The sequence below is a fragment of the Acanthochromis polyacanthus genome, chromosome 22, assembly GCF_021347895.1.
Source record: "Acanthochromis polyacanthus isolate Apoly-LR-REF ecotype Palm Island chromosome 22, KAUST_Apoly_ChrSc, whole genome shotgun sequence".
NCBI lineage: Eukaryota > Metazoa > Chordata > Actinopteri > Pomacentridae > Acanthochromis > Acanthochromis polyacanthus.
The window spans coordinates 22,268,784-22,285,361 of NC_067134.1; positions in this window are offsets into that span (position 1 = coordinate 22,268,784).

Below are 16,578 nucleotides of genomic sequence, written 5' to 3' on the forward strand. Positions count from 1 at the left end.
CATTTCAGCCAAACATCCATTACCGAAACCACTGAATTCATGCAACATTAAACTGGCAGTAACCCAGCTGGTCACTTTCTCCATCTGAATGAGACGCCAGAGCGGAAACCCTTTGAGGGAATGTAGTCTACAAAAGGCACAGCATGAGAAATGAAGCAATATTAGTTGGTGTGGACCAATGGTTGGCCAAAACGGGGAGCATGATTTCATTAGAATTTTCAATCGTGGCAAAATGCCTCTGGAGGGCTATTATCTGGGTGAGATCCATTTAAAAGGCATTGAGAATAGAGTGGAGAAATGTTTAACGAAACAGATTTATGGTGACCAATTTATCATTATTTGTGGTGCTACACAAAGTCAAAGAGTTTCATAAAATATTTATCAAAGAGAAACAACAAAAGTCATCAGTTAGTTTGTCTTAAATATCCAAATTCGAACAAATCCAACAGCAATCCATGCAGGAGTTGTTTAAATCTTTGTACTGACTAAATGCTAAGGTCTTTATGAGATGTTTTGTTGACCTGTATTGATGATACAGAAATAATCGTCATAAATATTTCAAGTTTCATGCAAATCTACTATCTGTAACAGTGTTTTCTTTCAAAAACATCCATATTTTGATCTGTTTCTAGTTCTTACAAAAGGATTTTTTTTTTTAGAAATAACTCTTTATTCTATATTTAATTGCATTGGCATTGACTGTACACTGTATATCATCTGGTTAGACATGATTTTTGGAAACATTTTTAACATAATTCATGATTTATTTTTTTGTAATTGTACACTCCAATCTATAAAAAGTGCGACATAATTTTAAAAAGCCCAAAAATGAGAATTTGCATGCAATAGCAGAAGATGAAAATATAATCTGAAGTCTCCATGGGAAAATGTGACACACCTCTTGAAAAAAATGACTAAAAAGAAAGTTCTTTTGGCTATTTTAAACACTTTATACACTTTGAGGTGATCTCTGACGTCAATATGTCAGATTTTCCGTCTTGTTTAAACTGTCCCACAAGACTCCAGTCTGACATTGAGGTGCAACACGAGTCAAGCTTTGCCGAAAACCCCACAACAAAGACAATTTATTGTGGAAATATCAAAACCATCTCCGCCACAGGGGTTTTTGTCAAATCTGCATCATTTAAAGTGTTGCTGCTTTGACAACGAACAAGTCCTGTTGACTCTGTAAACAGTCACTTAGATTAAAGCTGACACTGGATGAAAACCCCTGTAATCTACTTGTAATTTGATGATTATGAATTACGAACTGAAGTGACAAGGAGCACCTTTTTTGTATGAGGACGACATTTATCGGCGTGGACATCACAGATCTTGCTACAAGCAGAACCATTGATTCCCGCTGATGAGAGCAGGTTTGATGCTGTCGGGTTGCTTCAGTTTAACTGAGTTATAACTTGGGAAGGAAGCGGAGTGATGTTTGTGGCAAATTGTGTCAGTCGGGTGAAAGGAAACATCATTTTGGATTCTATTTGTACTGTTCACATGTCTTGTATGCACCACCCTGGAGGCCAAGTGTATATACATTCAGTAACATTTTCTATTTATTGCATGAGTACATTTTCACTTCAAAACATATGGACAGACTGCAACCAGTCTTCTGTAAAACTAATGATGAGACACTCCTGTTCTATCTGGTCTCGCTCTGTAGACAAGAATTCCCCTCCAACTATAAGAACAGAGGCAGAGTTCATGTTATACTGATTTTAAAGTCTGCACTGGTTACCTGTTGCTTTCAGAAGTGATCCTTTTATTAGTTTAGAACTCACTAAATAGTCTTGGCCCTTCATATTTATCTGATTAGTTTTTTAATCATATGAACCCTCAGGTGTTCTGGTTGTGACTTTCAAATCAAACTCAAAACTGAAAAAAAAAGCATACGATGAAGCAATATTTTGCTCTGGAATAGCCTCACAGAATACCTAAGGTTGATATTTTTGAAAACAATCTGAAGAGCTACCTTTTCAGTCAAGATTTTGTTAGATTTTATTTATTCATTACTGTTCTTAGGACCAATTTTATATACTGACTTCGCAATTTACTCATTTATTTACATATTTTAGTTGATTTATTGCTTAGTTAATTACTTAATTTTTATCATTTATTATTCTGTTTTATAATCGTTGACATCTATTTATATCTCTATCTCAATTTTAATACCAGATATTTAAATTCATGTAATTTATTTATATTAATTGAATTCATTTTATCCCATTTGCTGTTTGTATAGGATAGCGTGTCCTTGGTTCCTCAATCCTTGTGTTACAGCATGACGTTGGGGGGGATTGTTTTTACTGTTTAATTGCATTTTTATTTCTATTTTCTGTAAAGCACTTTGTGTTGCATTGCAATTTTGTGAAGAGTGCTACGTATATAAATTAAGTCTGATTGATTAATTCACTGAATAGCAATCCACAGCTGTGGTAGGATATAGGAAATTGTCTCCATGTTTCGCTGGTAACTGCCATTATTCATGATTGAATTTCATGCATTAGACAAATGCTTTGTGAGAGCTGCCTGTGTCTTCTTAGCCTGTCTCTGTTTTTGTTTTGTTTTCCATCTTCTGCCGAGACCAAATCACAGTGATCGCGCCACTCGGCATGAGTGGAGAGCAAAACGACCAGCTATCAATGGAAGGACCAAGGACAGAGGTGAGAGTCGGGAGCTCCACCTTCTCCCTATCCCGCCCCCACCACTCCAATGGAGGGCGTTAGGGAGACTCAAGTGCTTGGGACCACAGCTGCATTTACGCTGAGCCTTTTATTCCCATCGACAATCAGAAAAAGAGTTTGGACAGAATAGAAATGAATCAAACACCTCATACTGACACATTGACACAGCTGACTCTATTCTGCCTGGAATATTTCAACTTATATCAATGACTATTATAAAAAATAAAAAAAGAGCAGCACAGAAGGTGAGTTTTGTCTTCCTTTCCTTACTTAGTGTTCAACATTTCTCCCCATTGCCATTGCTTGTAAGCAAGGTTGTGTTTTTAGCACCTTGTTAGTAGAAAAATGGTGCAAAAAGCTTCCTTCAGTCCATTAATGCATCACCTGTGCTGTTTTTCATTGAGGAAAATACACAACATCACTTAAATTAACCAACATGGTACCTCATATCTGCCAAAATTGGTTTTATCTAAAACTGCTAACTCCAAAATATGTCTTTACACGCCTAAAAGAGATAAAAGTGCTTGTATTTTGTCAATTTAGAGGTTTACTTTTTTCTCTCATCATTATCCAACAAAAATAACTTTCAAATGCTACCACATTCACGGTAGAAATGTTTTTTTTTTTTTTCCTGAGCCAAAGTACAAAGACTCCAAAATGCCAATGTAGGACACACACTGTCTTTTATTTGGAATACTTCTATACCTCTGATCTGCTCCTCTGTGGGAGTCATTGCTCCCATTTTGTCTACTTCATTTGTGTTTACTGTATTTAGTTTTATTTCTCTCTTTTATTGCCTCTGCTGCTCCCAATGCTTATTTTAAACCGTTTTAAGTTTCAATTGGTGAGAATGTTAATATAATATAGGCTGCAGCACATATTTTTTGTTATGTCGTGGTGAGTACAGACTGTCTTTGAACTGTACATACTGTATGTGCAATGATTGCATGGGTCAAAAAATAAATAAATAAGAAATGCGACGGCGGTTAGTGGGAGGATAACGATCGATAAAGACTGGTCCCTGCTGAGAAGCCGCTGTGTGTAAATGTGGGATTCCACTTGTGCTGATGAGGGAGAAATCAACCAAGCTGTCAGTCACTATTACCTGTTGTACTCTCTCTGTTTTTTGTCTGTGGAGTCAGCTGCAGTCACAACTACATTGTTTAAGCAGCAGGCAGGTTCTAAAGTGTTAGTTTTCTTTGACAATAGCATGGAAAGTGGAATAAACAAATAATACTGGAGTCATTACTGGAAATTTTGGTGACTTTTGTGAAACATACTGGCATCCCTGAGCGGACAGATTTGTCACAGTCAACCATCGTATTGATGTTTCGGTATGATTCAGCTTCATTACCCGTCTATTCTGTGTCATGTCATCATAATTTTGCATGTCCTATAACAGTCCCCTATTATGATTTACTAATTTTATCATGTAACATAATGACAACAATAAACTGTGAACCATTTAACCATGAAACATATGTTGTGTATAATTCTGTTTTCCATCCAGTGTTTTGAATTATATGTCAAAATGGTCTGCATCCATTACGGGTGTCTTTTAAACCTGAGCCATTCTACAAAGCAATTTACAATATTTTACCCATTCACTTACAATGGAAGTAGAGCTGCAATGCATGTGGACGGGTAGGGAATCAATGTGGCAACCCTGCAATTAGTCGACAACCCAGACTACTACTTGATACATGCATTTCATGTAGGAATACACACCATTTTATGTATGTTTAGTGTGTTATGTGGATGTAATTTAAAAGGAAAGTGTGTTTTCATTTTGCGTTTTTATGCAATTCTTAAGCCAGCGAATTATATGTACCATAGCAGTCTAAAAATATATACGTCTCTTTTATAAAGACATATGCTTTCATGTATAAATATATACCATTGTACAAGTACACTTTACATGTTTTGTTGGAAAACCGTTTTGTCAGCCAATTACAATTACCACTCTTGTATAAAAAATGCATGTGTTTTAACATATGAACTTCATTTCATACCAGTTTCTTCGTTAAAAAAACATGAATCCCCGATTAAACTTGAATGACTTCATTTGTCCCTGATACTTTCTGAAATAGGATCAAGCTGACTTTAAAACCGGAGTGGCTCGGTTTGCTTGCTCAGTGAGCAGAGCGACTTATTTCTGCTCCACTGCAGCTGTGTTTCCGTAATTATCGTCTATATAGCTGAATCAAAAACATACATTTATAAGCAGAAAATTGTGTCTTACTATAGAAAAAAGCTAAGTAGAAAGTGAATAACTGAGACTGTCTTCTTGTCGGTCTTAGACTATGGAGATGTCATCTATAGAAGCGACTCCACTCATTCATTTTACCAATCCATAATCCATGATGAGATTCATTACTTGTGACAGTTATTCTCCTCATTGCTGCTTAATGTATGAGACAGTGGGACATGACAGACATTGGTCTTTGTTAAACTCGTTTTCAAAGTCATTCTTCGACTTGTTTGAGTGATCGTCTATGGCTTGAAGTTTGGGATACTTTTAGTTTTTGTGCTGCACTCACCTGGCATTTTTTACAACAAACAAATTACCTCTGCTGTACCTGTTGATCAATTCAAAACCATGATTACAAACTAACTCTGCTAATTACTGCCTGTTGTCTTCAGTTTTGATTGTACTTTTGACATCACTGCAAATGAGGTCATGCGCTCAATGATTCTTGAACATTTAAACGAATGAATGAAGACAGAAAGTTAATGGAAGCCGCAAAACACCAAGAAACATCTCCAATTATGGAAAAATGATTTTTCTCTCATCTAAGGTGTCTCAAGATTTAAAAAAAAAACATGAATGAATTTATAATATGAGTTCTAACATAGCCAGCATTTATCTCGTCATTTTCTTCACCAGTCAACATTAAACATGTCCAGTATCCGCTAACATCAAGGAATAGTTACATTTTTCCACATGATAACAATTTCTTAAGATTCTTTCCCTATTTTCCAGGTTCTGGTAGATGGAAAAAGTTCTATTTTTGTTCTTTAAAACGTTTTAACAGTTCACAAACAGCTTATTCTGTTTTGCTTCTTCTACTATGTTTATCACAGCCATACGACCATTATCACTACATTTGGCTTCAAAACAGTTAAAGGACACAAGATTAAAGAGCACATGTCAAACATTTGTTTCAAATATGCTTGACAATTACACAAACTATAACAACACATTATAAACTTGGTTTAAAGAAAATACTACATAATGTTTGAATGTTATCAAAAGTGTCATTGCAATCTCACTGCATTGTGTGCTTTTATTTATATTTATGATTTCTCTTCATGTGACATCTAACATACATTTTGATATTACACACATCTACTTGTAATATTGTAACTGAATTTATCGCCATACCTACTGTCATAAAATAATTACAAGTTTCAAATAAAGGATTAAAACAACGGTCTGGGTCTGGACAGGATTCCGACACATTCCAACCTAGGTGAATTAGGTGCAAAATGACGGTTATTAAAACCCTGGCAGTGAATGATGCTGGCAGAACTTCCACTCTTTGTTATATCATTAACTCAAACTGCTGGCTGTCTATCCATTTCGTGGCCCTGCAGGTCACTTGCTCAGAATGCAGTTTGGTCTTTTAATGTGTTTGACAGCTGCCTCTGCAGGAGCAAAACATCTGGCTTTACGGCCAGTATCGAGGCTGTTATAATCAAAAGCGCCTGAATTGGGATGTAGACGAGCTCCAAGCAGTGTTAATTTAACTTTAATTTCAAGGTGTAGAGATCAACATTTATCATTATAGCCTATCCGGTGCTACACTAATTACCTGTGATGGGCTTTGAGTCGAGCTCACATTCAGTTTAACAGTTATGAGTCTTGTCCTAGTTTAATTATGTTCAGGACACAATGATTGAATGGAACTTTAGTATCCACCTGCTTATTCATATCCCTTCATGCATGAGTCTGATGCAGAGGTGGCTGCTCAAACTTTCTATTAATGTCCATGATGATCAATATTTGCAACGTGCATTTGTCCTTCCAGATAAAAACACAACAGAACCACAGGACCTGACTTGAAAAGCCACTACGAAAGTCAACAATGCCTCACACGACAGTCCTTTTTTCTCCAGCAATGTTGTTTTTGCTGTTTTTTTCTCTCTAAGAATGAATTACGAGCTTAAACAATTACTTGAATCTATTGTGGAAAGCCTAATTAAATTCATATATATTCCATTATGTTTTGAATTGTCACCTGTGGTCTCAATTCTGTTTTCCTTTACATAAATAAAGACATTTGGGCCACAAATTGATGCAGAATGGGTGCAAATTGGCACAAAAAAAAAAAAAAAAAAAAAAAAATCGACCAGAATGCAGTAAATGAAGTGTCTGACGCTGAAAATTTCCTGAGGGATGACTTCCAGACGTCCCATTTAACGTGTTCCCCCATGGTATTCAAATTTAGCCCATGCTAGTATGAGAACTACTTAACAATGACATGCACGTATTGGCTGTGAGTGCAGATTTGGCTGCATAAAGTTATTTAGAAAAATAAATAAATAAAAGTATTCATCCTATCCAGTGCACCGCCAGCTGGTGACCACCTAGCTCGCCAATGCCAAAGAACGGCTCTGCTCAGTAAATATTTGCTCAGTAATTAACCACCATACCACTGCTGCTTTTATTTTTTTGAAAATCTATTTCAGTAGATTGCTAAGGAGTTGTTTTTATGCATTCATCGATGCATATATTAACAAAACGTGACTCATGTGTTGGACTATGAGCAGATGTGAGCCTGTGCGAAGCAAACACACAGGATCTGGTGTGACCAGCCGGCCTGACAACGTGACAGAGCGACTCCCTCTGTCTCCCCTTTCTTTACCAACAAGTCACATATAGAGCAAAAATACAGCATTAATCATCGCCTTTGAGTAGGAATGACAGGCAGAAACTTGCCAGAGGATAGCAGGACTCCAGAGATTTTGTACTATTTTGGTAAGTGAGGTGAGCACTGAGGTAAAAGCTTCCGTATTTGGGGCCAAAGCAGGCTGGAGACATGTTTTCTAGTAAGTCACTTCACTCTTCATTGCAAATCCTGGAAAGAAGCCTCCGATATGGCATTTCCCTGCGGGATGGTCAGTCAGTCTGACAAACAGCCTGGTGGTGTTTCATAACAACTGATGGAGGAGCTCCAGCAGACCTGGCTGATGCTTGGCATGATTTAATCCCAGCGCCTGTTGTCTCAGATCAAAGTATCCTCAAAGATGACAGTTCTGTTAGAATTCTTGAATTTAAGATATATGTACATAATTGCAATGATTATGACACTTAAAAAAGTGGATGAGAAAAGACTGCCAACTACCAGGTGGATCACCACGCTGGACATGTCCAGTGGGTACTGGCAGCTTCTTACAAGATGTTCTGTACACCAGCTGGACTCTTTCAGTTTGCTGAGATGCACTGGGAAGCCGAGAGCTGAAGCTACATGTGTGTACAGCAGTAAAGCTCTCCAAAGCTTGGCATCAGAAGTTAAAAGGAGGTACTTCATCCTGTAAGAGTGGCTGGCTGGTTTGCATGCTGCTTCACTGTTTCATTCCCAACAGTGACAAACACAGAACTGGAACAATCCCATCACCTCCACCTAGATTCACATTTCAGACCAATGCCATCCAATCTATGGTGGGATTTGATGTTTTTATGGCTGAAATCGAAGCGGATTGTTGGTGTTTTCACAGCATGTCATAGCTGAGAACCTGCCATTCATGACTAGGCTTCTTCATTAATAAGGGTACCTATACCTGGATATGTAAAACAAAAATAGGAGTGATTAAATTAGGGCATTCTCTTCTGTTTAGGTGGGATCGACTGAGATTGATCAATTTGTCTCCTGCTTTTTTCAATATTTTCTTAATCTTTCACAGTTCTCACTTTTAATGCCTGCTAAAGTCCATTTCTTAAAGCTTTATTAATAATTGTTTCCTAAATTCTCTTTCACGGTCATTCATAACTTCCCTTTGACTTTGCCGCTAACCATTAGCATAGCCTTAGCCACTGTGAGAAAAGCTAATTTAATGGTTTGTGGCAATGGCTTGTGTTTCTTGTTCAAGTTTTGCTGCTTGAGAGACATTTCTGAGACCACTCAGTGATTACAGACAGAGAGAGGAGGCTGCATCAGATAAGAAGAAGCACATTTACCAATAATCAGTCAATAAAAACCGGCCTATCCAAAACCAAAACCCAGTAGGTCATCTGTGGCTATCTTAGTCAAATTCCAATCAGCATCCTGTCTTTACAACAGCACTGTCAATCCGACCCTTTTGTAGCTAGAACCATTAAGGGCCTAAAGCTGAGTAAAGAAGTGTCAGCACCTCCAATCGATAGGCCAACCTTCACAAGTCCTTTCCTTGCAATTAGGAATCACAGCTGCTCCAAGTGTTCCAGAAAACCAGAATGCAACTGAGACCTTGCTTTCATGTACCTTCCAGCAAAAACTGACATGTATGACATTCCAAAGCTTTCAAAAAAAAATAAAAAATCTCTTTGCTGTTTGTTTGGATCCAGTGAGGGGGCAGCCAGGAAGTATTTTGCATGAGAAAATACAGCTCTTGTGCGGCTTCAAAAGCCCCTCATTTCTCGCTCTCCGAGAACCGAAATGCTGCAGATTCACCGAAACATATGAATTCTGAGATTAAGTCAACGCCAGCCGCCATGCCAGTATAACCGATGCTGCTCCTCACAGTGTGTGTCTGTGTGTGTGCATGTGCGCTCTGGTTGCTATGGTTATGCCTTTCTCTGGATCAGTCTGCAGGCGGATAAATAATGCACACTAATGCTGGCGTGGTGACAGCACTGCAGCAAGCTGTTGCTCACCTCAGCTCTGCTCTGGATACACTCACAAATGCAGACATGAATATGCTAATATAGCCACATGTATGCATTAATACATGCATCTGTCTGCATGGGGGAAGCATGTTAACCTGCTTATAGAGATGATATGCAGGCATAGGAAGGGTTATTTTTTCATACCAGCTCTGGTATTGATTGAGCAAAAGCTTAACGGTGCTGCCAGGCCGTCAGGCATGTTCCAACGGAGAGAGATATCAAAGTTTGTTTTGACACAACCCTGACTAATGAAGCAGGTGAATAAACTGTGATGGACTGGTGTCAATACAATGCCCACAGCGGCCTGCTTTCAAAGGTCTCCATCAGCATTCGCCTCCTCTGAAAGTGATGGAAACAATGAACGGGCGATTTGACGTCGAGCGACGGAGGGGGATTAAACGGGCTCGGCACAGCAAACCGTCATTTTTTATGTGATCCAGGGGTGAATATAGATGTTCTGCTTTCCCCTTCTTTTGTGCTGTCACTCATAAAAACGTCCAGCGCCTAGATGTTTATATGCATGTTTTCACTTTGGTCTACATTATTTTTTTGCCCATGCTGACATTTTTCAGCCTCAAGGGAGGCAGATTTTTGTATAAGAGGCAAAACAAAGCGTTTCTTCTTCTGGGAAAGGTAGGAAGTGACGATCAGACAGTGGTAGAGATGGGGCGTAAAGATGAAAAGGACGAGCAAAGTGTAAATCATAGGTGTTGAAGGCTCTCTTACAGTCTTAAAGCACTCACCATCGATTTCTTTCATGTTGAAAAAGTGGATTTTTGCACTAAAATACACTAAATTTAACATTATTTGCATTTCTGCACTAATTACCCATTTTTCTGTTATCACATTTTGGTTTTCAATCAACACTAACCACCAATTTAAGCAAACAAAAAAAAAAAAGCAGATGACTGAGAAAGAATGTAGCACAATGAAGGTAAAATAATCATATACATTAAAGAGACTTTTCCGTTTCATCTCTATATGTAAATCAGTGGAAAGTGAAAGACAAAGAAATTGCTATGTAGAATAATGCATGATTTAAAAATGTATTCCTTGCTCATTCGGTATTGGAGTGTCGCAGCTCCTTTTCTAAAAGTGATAACAAAGGGCTGATAGAAGTGATAGAGAATAAAGTACAAGGGACAGATGACAAAGGGAGACACAAAAGGGAGACAGGGAGAAGGAGAGTTCTTTATGTTCTTTAGTGAATGCTTGGATGAGTCATTGTTCATAAAACAGTGTTGATATATGGAAGGGAAAAAAGACTATTTCTCCTGCAGTGCTTTTTTTAACAGTGTATTTGTTCATGTCAGAGTCAGAGCTCACGTTATCGCTCACGTTGGTTGAGAATCAAAGCTTCGTGCCCAAATGGAAATAGATAAATGAATAAATAATGCCCTTTAACTTTTCAACATTGAACACTTTCAGGGTACAAGTTCTTGGTTCTCTTCAGTCTTTAAACTTGTAACGAATCACCAAAACATTAATGCAAGACATCACGGCATTCCATGATAATCATGGAAGTGCCTGCAAAGATGTTGCACATTGAAATTTCATAAGAACTTGTATTATGAACTTTCATAACGGTCTAAGCAAATACATAAAAAAAAATAGCTGCAAGAAGGCAATAACAGTGTGAAGAGCACAAACAGGTTGGTGCATGAGAAAGAAAGGAAAGTAGAAAAGTGCAATAAGCTTTAACTATCACAGTCTTCTGTTGCCAGTCAAACCAAATCAAATTTAGGCCGCCTGTCTGCAAACACCGAGAATGAGGAGAGCTAAGGTGAGAATATTGAAGAGAATCTCAAGATAGACCCACTGATGGTACATTGGAAAGGATAATTCGGGCAATATTGTTGTCTTTTGCTATATTTTATAGTTTTCCTAATGCCATCAAATCGACTGAAAAGGCCAAAATTAATAACAAAGTGAATTTATTCTTTTATTAAATACTCTACAGTTTAATATAGCTTGTGTTTCTGTGTCATGTTGTCCAAACGATTAAAAACATATCAGTGAGACACTCTGCTGAACTGCGTGACATTTTCCACAAACATAATGAAAACAAGTATTATTGTTTGCACTAATCAGTCAAAACTTTCAGACAGGATCAGGAAATTACGTTGATCATTTCGTTACAATGCAATGTTTTGCTGGAAAACTTTGGGTCCTGACCGTCATGTGGATGCTGCTTTGACTTGTACCACACACCTACTGTAACAGCCAGCTGGACAATGTGCCCAGAAACAGAACAAAAACCTCTCAGGAACAACTCAAGGAACATGACCAAGAGCTTCCAAATTCCCTAGATATCAATCCAAGCAAGCGTCCAGTGGACACAGCAAGCAAGATCAATGGAGATCTTGACCCACAACCCACAAGACCCAAAGGACCTGGTAAACTCTGGTGCTAGGTTTTCATATTGTGACGGATCTTTACATTTAAAACTGGTTCTAAATAGAAACTGAAGTAGAAAACCAAAAGCTGCTGACTGAGTATGTGGAAATACATCAATTAGATCTGTTCAGCTTCTTTTTAACTAAACTAGTTCCATAATTGTGACCTATTCTAGACTTGAATGCTTTCTACAGCCACCCAATTAAATGAAATGAGATTCTCCACATATAAACTGCCATTCGAAAGTTTGGGGTCACCCAGGCTATTTTATGTTATCCATGCGAACTCACACTTTATCCACGTGCTAGCATAACTGAACAAAGGTTTTCTATTCATCAATTAGCCTTTCAACATGATTACCTAACACAATGTAGCATTAGAACACAGGAGTGATGGTTGTTGGAAGTGTTCCTCTGTACCCATGCAGATATTCCATTAAAAATCAGCCGTTTCCAGCTAGAATAGTCATTTACCACATTAGCAATGTCTAGATTGTATTTCTAATAAATTTAATGCTATATTCACTGAAAAAAAAAAGTTTTTCTGTCAAAAAGGACATTTCTAAGTGAATCCAAGCTTTTGAATGGGAGTGTATTGAAAGTCCCCAGGGATTGAATCCTACTGACATGGTGATCAAAAATTCTCTAGCATCACTGTGATTGACATTTCTGACAGGTACAGCATAGACTGCCTTCTAATTTGATTTTTCATCTAGTGCTATTTCCACATGTTCTCATTAAAGATAATTTCTTTGGCATTTTAGCAGTGGTAGAACACAGAAAATATGGCAAAGTGAGTATGGGGAATTACCAAATGGTCAGAGATCGGGAATCGAATTGGAGACTCGTTGCCTGAAGTATTTGCGCCCATTCACATGGCATGCATCACAACCAAGCAGCAACCGAGTCGTCTGGTTCAAATTTTCACTTATCCATATAGATGACTTCTTCTGACTTTGGTGATCTGCTGACCTTTCCTTGAACATCACAAGCTGGTTGACATTTTTGGATCAGAGTGGTGTGTCTCACCAACTGTTTGATGGATTTTCATGCAAGTTGGTACAGATATTCATGGTCTTTAGGAACTTTGTTGATCCGACAACTTTTCATCCGTGTCAAAATTTCACTTTGGCTGATATTTTTGGTTCATACTGTATATCTTTTTTTTTTTTTTTGTCAAATACTGAACATTCAAGTGTCACAGCACTGGAACTTCAGTAGGAACCAATATCTTGGGGCTATAAGAGTTACAACCAGCACAGACAAGTGGAAATATATCAAATTAGGGAATAACAAATGGTTGGTTTTGGCCTATTTGTATATATTATACTGCCAGTCTTTTCCTTTATTGACGGTATATTTGATGGATTTCTCTTTTGCAAGATAAAAGCAGAATAAATAAAAGCAAAGTTCGGCATGACCTGCAAAATAATAGTACAAACTGGGACACTAGTAATAGTGAGAGCATGTTCTTCCGTTTTTACTCTGATTGCAATCATGTCAAAGGCTGAGGGTCTCTCATCCACACTCCCACTTATTTCACACTCCTACTCACTCTGCTTTTTGGCTTTACCATGGTACGGTGGGAAAAAAAACAGATGATGAGGAAAGTGCAACAGACAAACTCACAATGTTTTAATCCCATTAATGTGAGTTTAAGTCAAATTTCCAAGCACAGTAAATAAATAAAACAGCTAACAAGAACAACACACATCATGACACTTCATTTTTCAAAGACTCACCATCCATTTCTAGCTCATCAAATCAACCTCCCAGCCTGTAGCATCTAATATTAACTTCCCATTTCATTGTCAGTCACCACAATTAAAGTCACAATCTGAAGCCCTAAAAGATCCATAATGGCAAAGCTTTTTCATTAGTATTCATGGTTGCTAATTTTAGATAAATTGGCGTATTGATTTCCCTATTGGTTCCGCTTGCTGGTCACTGAGCCACACACTGAACAAATGATTCACTGCCACCATATTTATTTAATAATTTGAATTTAATTTCTAATTATGCACCAGTCATTGTATAATCCCACATTGATGAATGGGATAGGGAAGGGGGTGGTCATGGATAGTATAGAATCCATATTGGGCAATTAATACAGATACGCCTGGATTTTCCTGTCTTTAAATACTGAATAAAACAGATGAGTTCTTTTGAACATGGCGAGGAGAGGCACTTGCTCTTAACTCTTTTTCATATGACCAAGTTTTAACTACTCCTTCAATCCAGCCCTTTTAAAAGGCTGGCTTTGATGAATACAAACACATTCTACACAAGCTCTAAATTTGGGTGCAGTTGAGTGTACGCTCTCAGAAGATAATTAGCTTCATCTGGGCCTTGTTTTCCTTGTTTTCATCACTGATTGTGCTCAAATTTTCAGCAATTCAGTGCTGAGCTTCTGTATATCATCACCATAGCTGCAGCTCTCAAATACATTTAAAGACAAAAAAACCTGCTAAATTATCATCAAAACTTTCAGTGTGATTCTACTTCAACTACACACATATCGTAAAAACCAGCTGGAATGATTTCAATGAGTAAATAACAGTAATTTCAACGTTTTTAAGAAACATTTCTTACATACGTCACTGCACCCTATGATTGGTATTGTGTTCGTGTCATATCACAAGAACAGAAAACTGGGGTTTCTTTGCTTCAGTTTGAAAGCAGTGTTTAAATTATTTACATGTCAGACTGATTGAGTAACTCTTTTTCATGGATTTGAACTCAACTGTGGGGGAAAAAAACAGCAGGTATTCTAATGCTGATGAATGTGGCTTACTATAATAATGCGAAGCTATATGGAACCAACCAATGTAACATATGAATAGGTAGAGAATAGGTAGAGGAGACCAAAGGCTGCAGCAGGGTAGATGATCTTGATTCTAAGATGGGATCATTTCTTGATTATAAGATGGGATTTGCTCTGATGATACATCTGTCTCTTAGGCTATTGGATCTATTCAATCTGTAGGCTGATGAAACAAGCCTAAGCAAATATGAAAGTGAATAATGAATGCTGTGTATTTGTATTCTTTGAAGCAATTCTAAAACAGGTTATTGTCCAAACCCTGCTTCAAACTTTTACTTACTGTTCTTCTTCATTACATTATTCAGATTGTTTTTTTATTTGTTATAGCTGCTCCTGATTTATTATTTTTTTCAATTCAATTTTGTTTATGCAGTGCCAATTCTTAAAACCTAAAAAAGAGAGTGGACAAAAAAAACTATGGCAGAACCAGGTTCAGGGAAGGCAGCCATCTGCCTCGACAGGTTGGGGTGAGAACGGTGATGAGAGTGGTGATATATTCAGCTCTTTTCATCTCTCTAAAGCAACTCCAAATTTGATAAACCACACAAATCAAATTTTTACATCTATGATAAATATGATCCCTTTTTGTGGTGGTAGTAGGAACTGGAATGTTGGCGGTTCTAGTATTAAGGACTGCAGTTGCAATTGTTGATGGTTATCACAAATTTAAACATGTTAATTGCTACACTTGAAATTCTCAACTTCTCTTTTCATGTTGTTGGAAATAATGCCTTACTGTACTAATGACAACATGACAATAAACAATATTTTATTAAAAGACAGTTTACAGTTTTCTACACTGTCTGTTAGCATACCGGTTGCATACCAGGGTATAGATCTGGAATTCCAAGGCTTTAAATGGATATAGCGCTCAGTAGTTCTTGTCTGAACATTCTTGTCAAATTGCATTTGTCTATGCCACAATGTGTTGACAATATCCATTTTGTTTACACAGTAGTTGATTGATAGCGAGGGTACAAGCGCCACTGATAGCTTCAGACAACAATGGAATAAGTTGATGTGACAGAGTTGGAGGATAAATTGTGAGAAATAAAAAAAGAATGTTGAATTTAGAAAGCATTGTTGAAGAAAAAGGGTCCCCTTAGCTTTTTCTGCATCACATCAATGTTGCTTTGCCTGGTTATTTGCCTTGCTACTCACACAACTGTTTTCCCATTACAGTACATTTCAGATTGAACCACCATCCATGCTTAATATGCTGGCAGCATTTTTAACAGATGTCCTGTTGCCTAATGTGGGGTAACTTCACTCGAGGCTTTTGTACCCAAATTGGAAAACTGACAAGATACAGCACGCTGCACTTGAGCCGATCGCCCAGGTGAACTGTGGTGCGATGCAATTGGCTACAGCTCAAAATAATGCAGCATTTCTAGTCACTGTAGATGTGCTTTAAGATCTCCTGGGCATCCCAAACAAGATTTATCTTCTCTTGAGTGCAAAATCATCTAAATCTAACAAGAAGCACAATTGTGTTCTTTTAAAAAAACAAACAGAGAGCCAGAAAAAAGCTTCAGATATTTGTGATTTTGCAATACAGTTCTATAGCTGGCAGGTAGCTTTCGATTTTAACTCGTATGTATAGTTTTGACTTGCGATTTAATATGGCGACTGACAGTTTAATCACTCATTCAACACTCTCCCACAACTCGTATCACTAAGCAGTGGTAATAAGTTCTTATCTTTTGAACTCCTCAGTCTGAAAAATCTTTATGAATTATGCTGACACTCAAAGTTCTAATGCATTATGCTGAAATGAGAAGCGGTACACATGCAGCT